At 38.4% G+C, this 20,248-nt stretch overlaps 2 pseudogenes; one reads left to right on the top strand and one right to left on the bottom strand.

Moving 5' to 3' along the window:
• Window positions 1-2,163: 2,163 nt before the first annotated feature.
• On the bottom strand, window positions 2,164-4,184 carry LOC149152164 (phosphatidylinositol 4-kinase gamma 6 pseudogene; annotated as a pseudogene).
• Window positions 4,185-6,536: 2,352 nt separating this feature from the next.
• On the top strand, window positions 6,537-17,507 carry LOC149152163 (molybdate transporter 2 pseudogene; annotated as a pseudogene).
• Window positions 17,508-20,248: the final 2,741 nt, after the last annotated feature.

Raw genomic sequence — 20,248 nt, 5'->3', positions numbered from 1 at the left:
ACCACTCCAGTAGATGCATAAAGAATGTATGATGGCTAGCTACAACTAGTAAAGAAACCTACCAATCTAATCTATCGATGCAGAGATAAGATGACAATTATCTTGCATTAGATACAGAAGAAACTTGGGTGACCTACTTACTGATACATTCAACTTACTAATACAGAGATAAGATGACAGTTATCTAACATTAGGCATGGAATATGTCACGAATAAAGCACTTCAAGCACAAGCTTAGAACAAAGGAGAAATGGGCATTGAGAAATTAATAGGAAAAGAAGCTTGCATTGCTGAAAATGAAGATGAGACTGTGCAAGTTACAGAATATCTACAGTCTTTAGAAGTTGAACCAAAACACCATTTCCAACCCTGATTACATCTTTCTTCTGGCTATTTATAATCTATCATTACAATGGCTGTTAGCCATTTAGGGATGGAGGGTCTTAATTGACCACCAACTACCATTAACTATCTGATGGCATCTTTGAATGTAGCTACTTCCTCCACTATGAAAACCTGCTCAGTTCTGGTACTGTGCTATCCTCCAGGTGGTCATATTGATCATGGCAGTGGAGTTCCATGACTATTAATTCAGTTGCTGAGTCGTGTTGTGTCCTTTTCTCCCTAGCCATGCTCTTCTTTTAATTCAGTTCCATGGTCAGACTGTCGCCAAACTGATAGAGTCGTCCATCTTCTTCTTCATGTAACAGACAGGATGTGGGGTATGGAGTGCATGGGCAGATGAATAGTGGTGAGTGATCGTGAATGGTGGCTATCGGATCAAGGGAGGTGTGCGATGGAGATCATTCATTGGAGGCTAGCAGTCGTGGTGGGAGCAGAATATCTCTGGGCTGTTGGATCTTTAGGCAGGTGGATCAAACGGTTATCGGGTGGCGGAGATGTGTGGACGGTAACGTTCGGGGTGGTTTGATTTGAGTGAAAAAATGTTTTATCGAGAAAGCATCAGGAAATAAGCGGAAACTGTCAAAACTCACCCGATGCCATTCAGTGGATGACAAGTAGTGGTGGAGGAGAGAGAGAAACTTCCCTCATCGAGCGGGTATTCTTCGTGCTAATTATCCGCGTGATATGGGATCTGACCATTAGATCTGGCAGGGATGATGTAACGGTGGAGGAGCGTCGAACAAGTTGGTGTATCGAATGGGATGTGGATTGTTTGATTGACGAGGAGAGATCAACGGTGAAGATGTCGTGAAGGTACGAGATGTTTCTGGGAAATGTGCCGTAGGCACACAAGGCATATGGGTGAGGTTTTATGGGGCTTTTGGCTTTTGTGCTTGGGACTAAGCCCAAAGAGTTATCTTCGGGGCATGAAGGTTAAGTTAGGAAAGAGAAAGGGTAAAGTGTGAGTGGGGTAAGGGAAGAAGAGGAATAATGGCCCATGTGGGACACTTTTAAGGACAACGAAGTAAATTGAACCTTTCCTTCAACCTTCAAAAAGTCAACACTGCATCTCAAGGCTAATAGGACCTTGTTGCTTCAAACCATGGATTTCTTGCTTACTCTCGAAAAGCTCTTCCTGCAGTTCTTACCCTCTTAAATAAGGAATCTCTTCCAATTTCAAGAGTGGGCACCCTCTGGTGCTTTTTGGGGAGGATACCCTCCTAAATAAGGAATCTCAAATTGTCCATGTAATGGACCTTGTTGCCTCAAACCATGGATTTCTTGTTTTCTCTCAGAAAGCTCTTTTTGCAGTTCTTCCCCTCCTAAATAAGGAATATCTTCCAATTTTGAGAGTGGGCACCCTCTGGTGGTGATGGATTTTGGGGAGGAGCAATTATATGGAAAAGACATTCTAGTACCTCCATGAAAAATTCTTGGTGATGAAGGATAATTTACAAAAAAATCTTTGGAAAGAACACCATGAAATGACCCATTCAAATCCGAATGATGCCGGAAATCATTTCTTTCCTGGTAATGACCTGGGAATATAGATTGACAGAGAAAGCACGGAATTCTAGTCACTTCAGGTATTTTAGGTAGGGTATTATACCTACTTGATTTCTGAGGATCATGCATCCTACCAAAGTTCAACCCATTCTCCACATAATTCAGAGAGTCAGCAATATGCTAAAAATCTTCCTCGTACTCCACATCATCAAACTCAAACTGATTTTTTGCATGTTCCTTCTTAGGGAACTCTTATGAGAAATTAGTAATCGATTCACAACTAGTGGTATAAATTTGATGATCTGCCTCAAATTTAGCCTGCATACAAATTAGTTCTAGGTCACTCACTTCCTCTTCTACACCATGAAACTATGGGCTCGTCATTTCACCAATTTCTATAAGGTAAAGATCATCAGTGCAATAGTTTTTAAGAATGTGGCACACAATATAAGAATCCTTAAAGATGACTCCATCGACACAAAAAACTTCAATCTCAACATATCTGCATCATTATTTGCATCAAGCCTGTTTATATACTCTAACTCATCCTCTGAAAATGGAAGAGAAGCTTGAGGCCAATGAAACCACTCAAGGAAAGGATCCTCCAACATTTTTGGAAGGCAGAGACTGTCATCTATAGGTATAAGCTCAACAACATCACTCATTTGAGGATATCTGTGAAATTCTCTTTCCAACCTTTTTAAAAGGATGTTTCCAACATTTCTGTCAGTATTTAATATTCTTATATCTAAAATTCCTATCCTATGTATAGCAGCAACAGAGAAGTTGGATGTCCCATGGTCACTAGCATGACAATTATGTATAACAAACTGCTGAAATCAAGCAATTTTACTTTTTTACTTTTTGGGCTATTGTTTATGGTCATCCCATTGTTAATATTAAAAATTAGATGTGAAATCTTAACAAGCATAGTTGGAGGCACCTTTGCAAAATTTCTGTGATATAGAAGTTAAGCAGAAACTTCATGGACACTTGTCTCTCCCACATGAACTAAACTCTTTAGGTCACATTGCCCTAGAATCTTTCCAACGTAACCTTTAGCCGAATGACTGGAAATCATGTATTTCCGGGTAGTAACCTGGGAATGTAGATTGAGAGAGCAAACACAGAAGTCGAGTCACTTCAGGTATTTTAGGTAGGGTATTATACTTACTTTATTTCTGAGGATCATGCATCCTGCCAAAGTTCAACCCATTCTCCACATAATTCAGAGAGTCAACAACATGCTAAAAATCTTCCTCATACTCCATGTCATCAAAGTCAAACTAATTTTTTTCATGTTCCTTCTCAGGAAAGGCTTCTAAGAAATTAGTAATCGATTCACAACTAGTGGTAGACATTTGTTGATCTACCTCAAATTTAGCCTGCATACAAATTACAAATTAGTTCCAACTCACTCAATTCCTATTCTACACCATGAAACTATGGACTCATCATTTCACCAATTTCTACAAGGCAAAGACCAGCAACAGAATTTTTTTTAAGAATGTAGTGCAAAATATAAGAATCCTTAAAGATGACTCCCTTAGCATGGGAAACTTCAATATCAACATATCTACATATTTATTTGCATCAAGCATATTTATATACTCTAACTCATCCTCTAAAATTGGCAGAGAATCTTGAGGCCAATGAAGCCACTCAAAGAAAGTATCTTCCAACGTTTTTGGAAGGCAAAAACCATGTTTTATAGTTATAAGCTCAACAACATCACTCATTTGAAGATATCTGCCAAAATCTCTTTCCAGCCTTTTTACAAAGGGTGTTGCCAACATGTCTGTCAATGTTTAATATCCTTATCTATAAAATTCATATCCTATGTACAGTAGCAACGAAGAAGCTGGATGTCCCATGGTCACTGCCATCATAATTATGTATAACAAACTACTGAAATGAAGCAATTTTACATGTTTGCTTTTTGGGCTTTTGTTTATGGTCATCCCATTGTTAATATTAAAAATTGGATGTGAAACCTTAACAAGCACAGTTAGAGGCACCTTTGCAAAATTTCTGTGAGCTACATGGTAAGTAGAAACTTCTTGGACACCTGTCTCTCCCACACGAACTGAACTCTTTAGGTCAAGTTGCCTTATAATCTTTCCAACGTAACCTTTAGCTGAATGATGTTGGAAATCATTTCTTTCCTGGTAGTGACCTAGGAACGTAGATTGAGAGAGAAAGCATGGAACTCCAGGCACTTCAAGTATTTTCGGTAGGGTATTATACCTACTTGATTTCTGAGGATCATGCATCCTGCCAAAGTTCAACCCATTCTCCACATAATTCAAAGAGTCAGCAACATGCTAAAAGTATTCCTCATACTCCATTTCATCAAACTCAAACTGATTTTTTGGATGTTCCTTCTTAGGGAAGGCTTCTGAGAAATTAGTAACTGATTCATAATTAGTGGGAGACATTTATTGATCTGCCTCAAATTTAGCCTGCATACAAATTAGTTCTAGCTCACTCACTTCCTCTTCTACACCATGAAACTATGGACTCATCATTTCACCAATTTCTACAAGGTAAAGACCAGCAGTGGCAGTAGTTTTAAGATTGTGGTTCACAATATAAGAATCCTTAAAAACAACTCCCTTAGCATGGGCAACTTCAATCTCAACATATCTGCATCTTTATTTGCATCAAGCCTATTTATATACTCTAACTCATCCTCTAAAAATGGCAGATGATTACGAAGCTCTTGATGTCACAGTACCCTATACAACACTACCTTAAAGGATAAGACCTACCCTCTTGTTAGAGCCTACAAAGAGGAACTGATAAGCTTTTACCATTTTTCATTAATTGTCTCTTGACCTGCTTTGAATGAAACATTTTAAGCAAAATTAACTAGGAGAGTACACTGGGTCACATGGAATGTGATCATCTAAGCTTCTTCAAAGGCTGGTACATACTTCCCAACACCCATGGAGAGTATCAATGCATAATAGGCATGGAGTTATATTTGAGCTCTAAGCTTCATAAGCTGAAAACACAATGAATTTACTTCAAAATAAATAAATAAATCACATGATTTATGAAAAAAATGTCTTCACCAATTAGTACCCCGTTTTACCTTGGAATAAGGTATATGACTTACAACCCACCATTATTGGTCAAAAAATAAAACAATATATACACATAGCCTCTTAATATTCAAAACATTATTGATATGGACAAGCATGAAATTTTAAGTAATGGCCATGCATGATTCCAATACAAATCAATATAGCTCCACAAATACTGAACCCTAGTTTAATTAATGGTCACGCACAAATCCAATTTAAAGCAGTGAACCTCCAGAGTCCACACAAACTGAACCAAGGGAGTGGTAGCAGGGCCAAAGATATAAGATAAGGTCCTACAACAAAGCACTATATTTAAAAAGGAGAAGGAATGAGGGAGAAGGAGATTATTTAAGTGAACTTAGTTCAATGATTCAAAACATTGGTTATGGGTGATAACTTATGATATAAACTACAACAACATGGGAGGATCAACAAGTTCAAAGATGTAAGTATCTTATAATAAATCATAATGCTTTTAAGGGAGGAGTAGAAAGTCCAAAGATGTAAATATCTTACGATAAAGCATAATGTTTTTAAGGAGGAGAAGGAAGAATGAATGTATATTTTCACCCCAAAGTCTTCTTCCCGAGTGGTAAACCTTTCAGTATAGGATGGTACCAAAACCACTAGCAATATTACGACTAGATGCTGACACATCAAAATGGGGACTTGCATCCGAAAGTCTCCTTATAGATTACCATAGCTTTTGGTGCAGATGATACCTCATGAACTAGCTCTGTAAGATGGCATCAAAACTGCCAACAACGACTATATGCTAACACATCAACTTGGAGACTTGCATACCAAACTCCGCATATTAGGTATATATGTTAACACATCAAACCAGGAATTTGCATCCCAAAGTTTGGTTCTAGATTAGAATAGTTTTTGGAGCAGATAATGCCTCATAAACCAGCTCTGTAAGATGGCACCAAAATAGCCCAACAATGACTATATGTTGACACATCAACCTGGAGACTTGCATCCCAAAGTTAGTGTATTATGATTATATGCTGACACATCAAGCTAAGTATCTGCATCCCAAAGTCTTCTTCTAGATTAGCATAGCTTTTGGTGCAGATAACAACATATTTCAAGGGAGATGCATACAAATGGACATTGTTGAGCGTTACTTGTAAGTTGACTCTCAAAATTTAATGTTTTCGTCTTATTATTGCAAGAAAAATTGGCAGCTATCGAAGTCCTATGAGATGAATAAATTTGAAGGCAATTGATATGTCATGAATAAATCTAAAGGAAATTGATATATAAAATGAATATATACGTTATTCATGATCAAAGGAATTCTAATGTTGTGGACAATGTATGGATGTCATTAGATTTTTGAATCAAGTGGCTCTGCTTTGTAATGAAGGACCAAGTCAATGAAGGAAAAGCCAGTATGTGGTGCTTGCAGATCTTTATAAATTCTACTGCAAACAGTAAAACTACTATCATATGATACTTTTACATCCTTAAGGCTTCTCAGTTTGAGAATCTGTATTGTTAAGATTAGTAGCTAACAAGTTTGTAGATATGTCACTGGAAATCCAGCAAAATCCATTGGGTTCCGACGCAAAATTTCAGGAAAGTGGTGGAGATAGACAAATCCTTGTCAAAAATGACTGTGAGTACCCATTAGAATTCCCAAAGCCAAGTTACAGAAGATTCTGGGAAAGATTGAAGAGCAATTTGCATTTTAAAACAAGATGGGCAGAGGTGAATGGATCATTGGGAGACTTGGCTACATTCATTCCCATTGTAATTTCTCTCACATTGGTAAACGTAATCGATTTCAGCACCACATTAATATTCAAAGGGGTCTACAACATCATCACAGGCATGATTTTTAGAGTTCCCATGCCAATCCAGCCCATGAAGTCCATTACTACGGTGGCAATCCATGAAGGAAAACATTTGACCATTCCACAGATAATGGAAACAAGGATTTGCACCACAGGAACTATGTTGGTCTTGGGAGTCATAGGCCTTATGGGTATTACTTATAGGACCATTCATCTTCTAGTGATCTGGTGTTTAGGGATAAATTCCCCTAGGGTCTTGGTTTGATACCCTAGCAGATCGGGGGTTATCTACAAAGAAAAACAAGCATTCCACACAGCCATGATGGTAATATAATCAAACTACATGAATAGAGGTGCACCTGGGGGTCCTTCATTTGGGAAGATCCAGCCAAGGTCCAAATCCTCTTGGAGTTCCTTTTGGTCCTTCAACCTACAAAATCAATTCTAGAAAGCTCAGTAGTATATTGACCAAGCATCATAAATAAATCATCCTCATAGAATATTGAATGGTAGTTAGTTATACAATTAAAACAACCATCCATATGTGAATCATAACATTGATATCATAAACATGAAGAAGATTTATATTAGGAACAAGACAAGTGTTTCGTTTATGATAGATAACTAAAGTACAGAAAGGAATGGTTTCACCTAAGTCTTCCTTTCGTAAGCTCCAAGCGAAACCATCCTCTGGATTCATCCAGTCTCAAGCCTTCAACAAACTCCTTCCATGACTTACTCCAAGATATATCAAGTAGTGGAAAGACATCATAACTCAAGGAAACAAGGGTTTCCTGTGATGGGGGAAGTGCTGGAAGCACAAGGATCTTCAAACCTGGTCAGGGATATTCTCAGCAGAGTGATTTTTCTCTCTATTCTCTCTCCGTAGGCCTTCCCATTAAAGCCTTTTTATACTTCTCCCAAAGTAGTTTTCTAGTTGGGAATTTGTTGGGAATAGTTGGGCCACGGGCACTAATAGGTAATCAACAGTTAAAACCCATGATCTTTGCCCAAAATTAAGGAGATTTAATTTTTTTAAGTGTTTTAAGACATATACATGGGTTGGGTATACACAAACCCGTGTACACATGTGTTTAGCTCAGGGAAATGTCACGTATAGGGAGTAAGACACTGTTTTTTAAGTATTTGGACTAGGTTTGTAAGGAGGGGTTGCCCTAGGCCATGAGTGCAGCATTAGAAACATCATGAGTGAGATTTGGAGCTATAACAGATGCACCCTAATATATGAGGTCAAAAGTGGTGCATGATGGCCGAAATTTATTAATTAAGTACATGGAAGGGAAACCTATCAAAAACTGAGAAGGACATCACCAGAGTTCAGCCTACCAAACCACAAAAGGAGATAAAAAAGAAACATTGTCTGAGGCGGGCATACCCATGCTCAGAGAAAGTAAAGAATGTCTGCATATCAAGTACGAGCGGATCCACGAAGTACAAGTATAAAAGACTGGAAAATACATAATGGAACATCTGATCATGATCAAACAAGTACATGTCTGAATATCACATATAAGAATGTCAATGATGTTGAAGGATGAAGTGGATCACTGATATCAAAGACTGATCCCACAAGTACCAAATGAACATGATGGAGTAAGATGGTACTACACTGCAAACTCAGGTGCCAGCATATAGAATGTTGCCATAAATGATGGCAACATATAAGGTGAAGTGGTATCAAATAGCAGCAACAGGAGCGATTGTCAAGTGAACCAATGAATACTGATGCAACCTGAGGTCTTCACTAACCGCCGTGGTACATTTCTACACCATGGGAATAAATGACCTGAAGTCGACCATGTGAGAAATTATTTGATTACTGGTCATTGATGTATACTGTTAATAAATGCGAGACTACTCACTGATAATGATAATGAGCGTCAAGGTACCTGTATAATCTAGCAAGTGTGAATAGATGAGATGTAGTCGAACACCTATAAGAATCTATTGATCAGGAGACAATGATGGTTTCCCACTATCGATAGTGAAGGATCTGCCACTAATGACTACAAACCGCAAGGTACTTCCAAATGGACTCTAGATCTTTTCCCTAGAGTAATGAGTCGTAGTTGATAGGGAAAGATCTGCTAGAAGGAAGGCATTAAGGCATCCTTCATCAATATAGAACGAGTGTAACCTGTAGGCCAATAATGTGGAAGGAATCAGATGAAAAAAGATGTAGTAACCTAACCGGAGCACGTTTCCGGCCTACACAAGATGTGGCTAGCGCACGACAGAAACCCTCTCAACCAACCAATAATGAAAGCTGACATAGAGGCAAGGTATCCACCAATAGGGTCAAATGGAAACCAAGGTACTGCACAAATCGTAATGTGTGATTGTGTAAGCTGATGTGGAACACAAGGAAAACCACTCAGTCAAAGACCCATGATACTGATTGATGTTGAGCACAAGGTGACCTATCAATAATGAAAATAGGGCCAGGGTGCATCTCTAGGCCTGTCTTCAGAGTAATATGTCGTCGTCAATAAGGACAAGACCTGCCGGCAAGAAGTCAATGGAGACCTTCTCAAACTGGCACGAATAAATGAAAAACATAACTGATGTGATGATAGATAAGACATTGACAACCAGGGATGGCTGACTGAAAAATGAGTCAAGAGACACCACAGAGAGGCCGACTCAGGCTAACGTCCCTTGAACAATAAGCATGACTCAATGTGACTATGTGGCAGCATATGATGACTCTATATAAGTTCATCATGCAAGAGGCACGAACAAACCCTCCATATGATTGGAAGAGATAACCAATCGGGGGAGAACTGACTCAATAACAAGGTTAAGACATACCTAAGTCAAACTAAATCCCGCCTAAATGGAGGAAACTTTGTTTTGAGTGCTTTGTTCAAGGGCGACACGACTAACTCTAGCTACCAACAATAAGTGGAAATATTGTCCCGTTCTTGCTCTTTTTTGGAATATATATTTTTCTGTCATTTTCTTTAAGCTGAAAAAAGAATAAAAGAATGCTATAGTATAGTGGAAAGAACGAGTGTCGCTGAAACAGATGATCTAGTTCCTGGGATTGGAACAATCCTATGGTTAATGCAGGGAGGCAAAAATTAGTCAAAGACACTCAAAGGTGTGTTCCTTCCACGGGTCAAGGTGTGTCAAGTTGCATAAATCAAGGTCATGCAGGTTTGATTTTACAGTCGACATGGTCATAAGTTGGCTTAAACACGAGTCCAAATGAAGCTGGCTCAAGGATAAAAGGTGCAAATAGTCAAAATGCAATGCAGTAGTACAACTCAACACAAACGAGCCTCTAAGGTATAAGGCCAGAACAAAGAAAAGAAGCAAAGAGTAGTGAGTCTTCAACGCATAAGTCATGGCGGGAATAAAGAGGACTCCCGAGCCTAGGGACAAAAAATCAGCATGAGTGCCAAGTGACAACAAGGTACTAACTAGGGCACCCATGATAAGGTAGGCTCTACCACACAAGTCATGATACTTCTAAGCAATGAGAAGGTTTCGCACCATAACTTGGTGGGGTTGATCCTAAGGCCAAAATGGGAAAGGAAACTAATAAGTGCACAATGCAAGTGGAAAAAACTAACCTATATGCCAGTTTCGAGAACCAATACCTGTCAGAACGGACCAACCATAAACTTCCAAAGGATAAATCTTCAAAGTTCTGTAAACATAAATAGGAACACAAGACGAGAAGTTAATACATCCCACATATAAACTTCATATAAAATCTTGTGTTATAGAATACAAAACTTGAAAATGCATACATTATATATAAAATATGGTACAGGGAACCACGCAACCTTGTGGCTTACGTATAATAGTTCTTCTGGACAAACTACTTGCAGGGATCGGGCCAACGACTACTTTGGTAGTTAAAACTCTTAGCTTCAAAGAGTTCATCCTATGAAGGAAAAACAAGTTTTTAGAAATCATGAGAACTACAAGGATCAAATTAGAGGGAATTAAGGGGTCTTATGGGACGAATCTCTTGGTCAACTGCCAGGACCAAGTCCCAATAAGGAGGATAATAAGTCAAAAGATCCTTCTCAGAAGCATTTGAACATTGAGGATTCAATGTCACATAATTGACCCGTGTTGGGGTAGAGTCTACTTGAACGCTTGGAACAAACCAAGGGGTATTATGTAGTAAAGTCGAATTAGGGTGGTAATTATCAGATGCAAGCTTATCAATAGTGACAATATTCCCATTATGAGGAAAGCACATTACTCAGAAGAGTGAAGACACCATAGCATTCATAGCATAGACATAATCACGCCCAAGTAGCATATTAAAGTCTAAAGGGATATCAACCACCATCATATCGATTAAGACAATCTTCCCACCTAAAGTGATAGGAAATTGAGGAAGAACACCCATAGATTCACCAGGTCTTCTATCACAAGCTAACAACTGACTCTGAGCTATCAACAACTTTGCAGAACCCAAAGCTTTCCAAGTAAAAGAGGATATAATACTTGCATAGGATCCTTCATCCAACATACATCGATAGACATTTGTGGAATTAACCCCAACCTTTATTTGGAAAGGTGTAGCGGAAGGAAGATGAGGCTCAAGAAGATTATCCCAATCAAATGAAACACTCCTAGAACTTGGAGGGGGAACATTCGAAGAAACTGGAATGCCCCTATACCAGACGACTCTGTACTAGAAATCAAACAGACTCTTTTGTTAGGCACTTCACCCCCCAAAAGAGGAGTGTAATCGACCAGTGATTGCACTGGCTCTACCACATTATCAACCAATGGTTGATGAGATTGATGAGAAACCATATCATATCCAGGAGTAGAAGAACTTTCAGACTCGGACCATATCCTCTTAACCTCTGGAATACCAGGGCGTAAATGAGTAATATGGTCTCCCTTGCATATCTTACAAGGGAACTTAGGTTTAAAACTTCTACGTCCAGGTTTCTTATCAACCTCCAATCCACCAACATGACTAGCAGTGGTTTTCGGAGAGTCCTGAACATGACTTGTAGAGGTCGGTGACACTTTGCTAGTATGATCTGCAGTGACTAGATTTATGCCCTGAGCATGACTTGCAGTGGCTAAAGACTTATCTTCAACATGACTCGCAGAGTTTGGTGATGAAGTGCTAGTATGATTTGCAGTGACTAGACTCGTGCCTCCAACATGACTTGCAATAGATAAAAGCCCATCTTCAACATGACTAGCAGAGGTTGATGATGAAGGGATAGAATTATTCTTCTTCTTTGACTTCCTCTTTCTCCTCTTTTTAGATTTCTTATTACAAGAAGGAGGAGAAAAAGGAATCCTAGATTTCTCTTTGAAAGAAGATGAACAATTAGCACCCATGTGATGCCCCTGAAATAAAGCATTCATCTGAGAATCTTCAAGAACATCAGGAATATTCAGAGTGGACCATAGCCAAATGGGTAGTCCAACATTCAGCCCAGGAATATTCAAAGTGGCCATCAAGGGATTACATTTGTTTCGAAAGAAAGGAGAAGCAGAAGGATCCCATTTTGGAAGGGTACCTTGGTTGGTTTCTACAGGAATATTGGCCATATCTAACTAATTCACAGACCCTTCCCTTACGGGAATGTAGAAATGACTTTTCAAGGAAGATAAACACATAATCAAGACCTTTTCCCTTGTGGAGGAAACTCCACAACTTCTGAAAGAATGACCAAAAGCCTTTCAAGATAGGTGGAGTGGTAAGTTAGTCACTCAGAATACCAAGTCCAAAAAGTGACTAGACAAAAATACCTAAAACCAACTATATACAAGGAGCAAAGAACACTCAACTATAAAAGTCCCTAAAATAAGTCAGCCAATCAAACAACTTTCAAGTATTTCCTCTCTGGGTGATGAGGATTAGACACCAAAATACAAGAAAATGAAGTAAGGGGCCTTCCAAATATAGTCTAGGATAATGACGGCCCAGTCCTACCAGCGAAGGTAACAGAGGAAGTTACGCTGACCTCCTAACAACAGCATGCACCGGTGCAAGCCCCCAAGCTTCCCAAGGGTGCCCTCCAATAGTACCATTGAGAGTGATACAACATCGACCTGAGGTGCCACGGGATTCCCCTCCACAGCCACCTATGTAGATCCCTAGGAGAAGCAACTAAGGTTAGCAACTCGTGTCAGAAGCTAGGTGGAAGAGTCTTGAGGTAAGATCTGATAAGTAGGAGAGGGGATATCTCTCTTCCTTATCTTCAAAAACCCTCGTTCTTAACTCCTAGATCCGGAGATTTCCTGGTCTTCCTAATGCTATTGGATTTTTACTCACTATTCAGACTCATATGTTTGACAGTTTAAATGGCTTTGGAGAGTTTTCTCTCCACTCGCCTAATCCAAGGCCCTAAAATATCCTAAAACTTGTTGGTGTGTCTAAATTGACAATTATAAAAAAGTTCTAGTGTATTTTAGTTAGCGCTTGTTTTTAAATGGGCTATTCTTTAAGTTAAGGGATAAGCGGAAGTGAAACTTTTGGTGTTTTGATGCAAAAGAAATTAATAAAAACCAAACGATATGCAAATGCACTTGTTTTGTTCTTCGATTAAAGAAATTTCTACTAGGTTCTAAGGAACTTGTAAGAAAGCAATAAATTCTTCTTTTCTTTTCTTTTACTCAAGCTTCACACTCACAAAAATTAACAAAACTATGGATGCCCTAAAAGATGAAAAAATTTATCCTAATGCAATGAGTACATGCTGATGGAAGACTTAAGACTACTCTAAATCAAAGAATGAAAGTAACTTGTTTATCAATTGTAATTTTCCACTTAAGATGTTTAGATAGAATATAAATTTCTAATGCTCATTTTCGTCCAAACATTAAAAGCAAGTTTCAAGACAAACAAAAATGCACTTTCACCCACGAAAAGGAAACTAGATCCAAACAAGGCCAAAGAAAGCAAAAACCAAGTTTTCAAGAAGTTTTCTTCAAAAGAAAAAAAAAATGACTTTTCAAAAGTGCTCCAACTAAGACTTACAAAACAGGAAACAAAACACTTTGCAAGTTTACAACACAAAACCGGTGAAAACTCAATAGAAAGTGTGTTTCAAGATACTCTTAACAATTAGAAAGCAGCCCAAAAAGATTGGTGACAACGATCAAAAGATTAAGAAAGACAACTCTCAAAACTGTCACACAACAACTTTCAAAAAGCAAGAAAAGTAAATGGTCACAAAGATGTAGTTTTGACATGCAAACAAAAATATCACCAAAACAAGATTTGCCACAAAGATTGAGACCAATCTTTCTGTCCTGGAAGACCAGAACAGCCAAGATTCCTAGAAAGAAATCTTGTGTGTTTAAACAAAAAGTGATAATGCTTGCAACAAAATAAAACAAGACCAATACTTTCTACAACCAGAGAGAATTTGAAATCACAAACTTGCTATAGAAATAAACACTGACATATAAAAGTAACTGTTCAAGAAAGACTCAGACCAGCAGGCAGATCTTTAGAAACAAAAATATTTGAAAAACCTTGAAATTTTATGGTATACGCGACTGTGTTGATGCACAGCTACATGTATACGCTATTTAGCCTAAGTAAACCTGTGTATACACAGGTTCACTTAAGGAAACTTGCGTATATATGCTTCTGTAAACTGGAAAAACAGCGTATATAAAAGATCACAAGGAGAAACAAAAAAGTGTCTGAAGAAACTGATCAAACTTATAGTTCAAGTTCCTACAGGAACAAACTACATAGTCACAGCAAGCAAATAAACAGTTGAGCCCTGATTGGCTTGAACAAACCCAAACTAGGAACAACAATACTGTTGTCCCTAGTGGAGTCACCAATTCTGTTTAGGGATAAATTCCCCTAGGGTCTTGGGTTGATACCCTAGTAGATTGGGGGTTATCTACAAAGAAAAACAAGCATTCCACACAGCCATGATGCTAATATAATCAAACTACATGAAGAGAGGTGCACCTGGGGGTCCTTCGTTTGGGAAGATCCAGCCAAGGTCCAAACCCTCTTGGAGTTCCTATTGGTCCTTCAACCTGCAAAACAATCAATTCGAGAAAACACAGTAGTATATCGACCAAGCATCATAAAGAAATCATATTCATAGCATATTGAAAGGTAGCTAGTTATACAATTAAAACAACCATCCATATGTGAATCATAACATTGATATCATAAACATGAAGAAAATTTATATCGGGAACAAGACAAGTGTTTCTTTTATTATAGATAACTAAAGTTCAGAAAGGAATGATTTCACCTGAGTCTTCCTTTTGTAGGCTCCAAGTGGAACCGTCCTTCAAATTTGTCTAGTCTCAAGCCTTCAATAAACTCCTTCCATGACTTACTCCAAGATATCTCAAGTAGTGGAAAGACATCATAACTCAAGGAAACAAGGGTTTCTTGTGATGGGGGAAGTGCTAGAAGCACAAGGATCTTCAGACCTAGTCAGCGATAGTCTTAGTAGAGTGATTTTTCGCTCTATTCTCTCTCCTTAGGCCTTCCCATTGAAGCCTTTTTATACTTCTCCCAAAGTAGTTTTTTAGTTGGGAATTCATTGGGAACATTTGGGCCATGGGCACTAATAGGTAATCAATAGGGAAAACCCATGATCTCTGCCAGAAATTAAGGAGATTTAATTTTTTTAAGTTTTTTAAGACATATACGCTAGTTGGGTATACATAGACCCATGTACACACACGTTTAGCTTAGGGAAATGTCGCGTATAGGGAGTAAAACACTGTTTTTTAAGTATTTGGACCAAGTCTGGAAGGAGGGGTTTCCCTAGGCCATGAGTGCAGCATCACAAACATCAAGAGTGAGATTTGGAGCTATAACATCTAGGGTGTGCAACTATCATAGGGATTGTCGTTTGCATTCATTACAGTGAAATACATAAGGAATTGTTGGGCATGGAATCCCCCAACAACATGTTTTGGGGCTCAAAGTCCAAGTTTTGGTCAAAAGTTTTGTAAGACTCCGCGAATTGTGGGTGTGGAGCGCAAAGTAGAGGTTATGTCATAGGGCTATTGGCCCTAAAGTAATGTAATGTAATGCAAATTCATGTCGGCCTACCCATGATTCGCAGACCATGGGATTGTATAAATAGAGCGAGGCTCTAACTTGTAAAGGGAGTAGATGATGGAGTGAGTAGCGAAGGAATGGTTCGAGCTTAGAGTAGGATTCTAAGTGTCTTGGGTTGTAATGGTAGGAAGAGGCTCTACAGCTGAGTGCGTAGAGGCCTAGTAGAGTCCACAACTGAGTGTGTGGACCCCTGCAGCTGAGTGCGCAGGGCAGTGTCAAGTCTACAATTGGGATTGAAGCCTAATAAAGAGAAGTTGATTCTTATTTTTGTGTATTTTTTTTGCATTATCGTCTTTATGTTTTTTTATGTATCGCACGCACTGATATGATTGTTGAATATGTTGTAATAACCATAAATCTTACACACACAAGTTAAGTAATCAGTTAATTAGCAAGGGACTTGGGTAGTATATGGGTCATGCCCTGAGCAGGGCTGCATGGAAACAACAACATGGGTTGCAAAGGAATAGCAAGTGCGCATAGCGACAGGTCATACCGCAAACCTCCAAAATCTCATTAGACATCCCTAGGGTGTGGAAACCTAGTTCTAGCACCCTCCCATACTACTTTGGGTGAGACCTCAATTCGTGCTCCATGGACTGTTGCCAAAAGGGCTAGTAGTACTGGGATTTTCTTTGCTAAATCACCTCTGAACCAGGTTCGGGCCCATACAAGCCAACAAGAATAATTAGGACTTGGCAAAGAATAAGTTTGGCAATGCAAGGCCTTAGTTGGGTTTGGATGGAATTTTTTTGGCTTTGACATGTTTGTGCTTCAGTGTTCTCGTCAATGGCTCTAGTGATGATTCAAGGCAAAGGATTGAAGAGAATCCAAATTCTTCAATCCCTTCAAGTGTTGCTGTGCCAAGAAAAGATACCCTTGACACAATAAAATCACTCTGGAATTTGAGAATTCTGTATGCGCTACCATCTACTCTCGTTGTTTTTGTTCTCAGCATTGTTTTTTGCAATTTTGCACAAGCCCAGTGTTCTCAGACATCTAGAATTAGGCCCATCCAAGCCCCAACTAATCTGGATTTCAATGCATGATTGGAAAATAGGCTTTGTCTGAGCTGCAATACCCCAAATCCCTCTCTCCATTCTTAGTTCTGTGATTTTTGTCTGCAAATTGTCATCTGACCTATTTCACAACAAGGAAGTGACTATAATTACTGTGTCTGTGAGTTTGGGGATAATGAATTTAGTGGGGTGTTGGTTCGGGGCAATGCCTATTTGCCATGGAGCAGGTGGCCTTGCTGGGAAATATAAGTTTGGGGCCAGGAGTGGGGCATCTGTAGCAATCCTTGGAACTGGAAAACTGGTTTTGGAGTTGATTCTAGGAAGCAAATTGGTGAAAATCCTAAGTTGGTTCCCAATTGGGCTATTGGGTGTATTGCTGCTCTTTTCTGGTATTGATTTGCCTATGGCTTGTAGGGACATGAATTCTAAGCTAGCCTCATTTGTCATGCTCATGTGTATTGTTGATTCACTCACTGGTTCCATTGTTTCCCTGCGATTTGGTTTAAATATTGTTCTATATGTGATTCTCAGATTCAGAGACAAGGACTTTCCCAATTGCATAAACATATTCAAAGCATTGTTGAACAGAGGAAAACTCTTTGACAAAACCTAAACAGAAATTCCATGGATACAAGGGAACTTTCTTATGATTCAAATCCATTGCCCCTTTTTGTCACATATTCTAGCTTTCTATATATATTGCAAACGTTTACCTTTCCTCTGTTGTTTTATAGTCTGACCACAAGTCAAATGGTTGGGATAGTTTATGTAAATACATGGATACATAAATTTAAGAATACGTGAGAGTGAAACCTAAGATTGATCAAGGGAGAAGTTTTATCTTCATGACAACAGGCTAATAATATTACTAAATGCATGTCTTGAAGATGTATTAGGTGTGTTATGAAATTGTTGGGAAAAAAAATAAGGATTTAAGGATTTAGGCTCTTGTAATTGATATGCCAACTTCAGATTGCTTCATGGTATTACATATTCAGATGATGCAGATCGATCAGTCTGGCAAGTCTCAACTCTTGTAATAATAATCCCTTTGCTTTGGATATTGTGTTTTCTCAATGGATTTTATAGAAAGTTTTTTTAATAATCTATGTTATATATATCTAGCAGTGCTTTTCAACAATATCGGTATGTTGAATATATTTTAATAGGGAGAAATAATTTTATGAGATCATCTAGCTACTGTAATTTATTATTTTGCTGGAATAATGAATTTTGTTTAGATCCATAGAAAATACTCTTGGAATTTGCATTGATAGGTCATAGCCAAAGGTAGGTAAGTTTTCTTGTGCCTTAATGTGTAGAGGTAGACTTGGAGAAAGTTTTGTTTAAAACAATTAAATTAACTTCAGATAATTGCAACCATATTCAAAAATTAGATTATGAATAGCTTTTTTCCAAGTGCAAGAGCAACAAGAAAAAACCTAATAAAAAAAATAAAAAGATCTTCAAATCCTCTTGGATCTTCAACACCCTTGTATTTAGCAGCTCATTTTGGAAAATCCATTCCTATGACTAATGTATTCAAGGTTTTATTCCAATCACATCCTTTTATCTCTATCTCCATGAGGGAAGCATTATTGTCTTACAATCAATTCTAATCAGAAATCATTCAAAAGCATAAGCCAATGTCTGCTCATCTTCAAAATGCCCCATCTAAATCTCTTATTAAAACCTATGCACCTCCAAAATCCAACCCCAAATATTCCACTCAAAATCCTTCTAACTCAGCTACAATCCCCTTCTCTAAATCTCAATTAGTTGTTAGAAATATTGAGGGGAAGGAAGGGGGTGTTGAGTTAGTATTTCATGCGGGATGGGGACGGGGGTAGGGGGGTTAATTAGTGTTCCATTCCAAATCAAATTTTTCTTATTTTATGCTTTCATTTCAAATTTATCTAATCCATTATTTCATTCACAACATAATGTGTTGTAGATCTAGGCATATCCAGTTAACCATGAGAAACATTAAACATAAGAGCATATAAACCACAAGAATGCAACACATCATCAACACATAGGGACACCAGATTTTTAGGTGGAAACCCCATATGAGAGAAGCCATCATTGTGGTTGTTTTGTCTTCTTCTTTTATTAAGAAAATATTCTCACATCTTGCATTGGTGCGGACTCTTACCAATGTGCAGACTCCTACTCGCTGGAGGCTGCCACCTCCTCTTTTCTCCAGCTATGACTGGAAGGAAGCTACTACTCCCTAACAAATTTTATCGACCACCACCAGAATGAAGCTACCGCTTCATCAGTAAAGGCTCCAACCCTTAGTCCCCTTATGGACCTTGTTTCAAAATATTCCACACTGGATCCACCTAGCTCAATCACAAATCAAACCCTGTAGGCCACGTTTCAATCACAAATCAAAGCATAATGTTTTTAAGGAGGAGAAGGAAGAATGAATGTATATTTTCACCCCAAATTCTGCTTCTCGAGTGGCAAAGCTTTTAGTATAGGATGGTACCAAAACCGCTAGCAATATTAGGACTAGATGCTGACACATCAAACTGGGGATTTGCATCCCAAGTTCTACATCTAGATCACCATAGCTTTTGGTGCAGATGATACCTCATAAACTAGCTCTGTAAGATGGCATCAAAACTGCCAACAATGACTATATGCTGGCACATCAACTTGGATACTTGCATACCAAAGTCTGCATATTAGTTATATATGTTAACACATCAAACGGGAACTTGCATCCCAAAGTTTGCTTCTAGATTAGAATAGTTTTTGGAGCAGATAATGCATCATAAACCAGCTCTATAAGATGGCACCAAAACAACCTAACAATGACTATATGCTGACACATCAACCTGGAGACTTACATCCCAAAGTCAACATACTATGACTATATGCTGACACATCAATCTAGTGACTTGCATCCCAAAGTTCGCTTCTAGATTAGCATTGCTTTTGGTGCAAATAACACCTCATAAACCATCTTTATAAGATGGCACCAAAACAACCAGAAATGACACATTAACCTGAACACATAAACATGTTGACTTGCATTCCTAACTTTGCATATTAGGACTATATGTTGACACATCAAACTGGGGAATTGCATCTCAATGTCTGCTTCTAGATTAGCATAGATTTTGGTGCAGATAATGTCTCATAAACCATCTTTATAAGTTGGAACCAAAACAACCAACAATAACTATATGCTAACAGACACATCAACCTGGAGACTTGCATTAACGTGCATATGAGGACTATATGCTGACATATCAAACTAGGGACTTGCATCCCAAAGCCTACCTTTAGATTAGCATAGCTTTTGGTGCAAATAATAAATCATAAATCAACTCTGTAAGATGG

The sequence above is a fragment of the Pinus tabuliformis genome, chromosome 9 (genome assembly GCF_031772625.1).
Source record: "Pinus tabuliformis cultivar Carrire ecotype Pingquan chromosome 9, CPIR1, whole genome shotgun sequence".
Taxonomy (NCBI): Eukaryota; Viridiplantae; Streptophyta; class Pinopsida; order Pinales; family Pinaceae; genus Pinus; species Pinus tabuliformis.
Note: the sequence above shows the minus strand (reverse complement) of the source record. Positions and strands in the feature narration are given on the sequence as shown.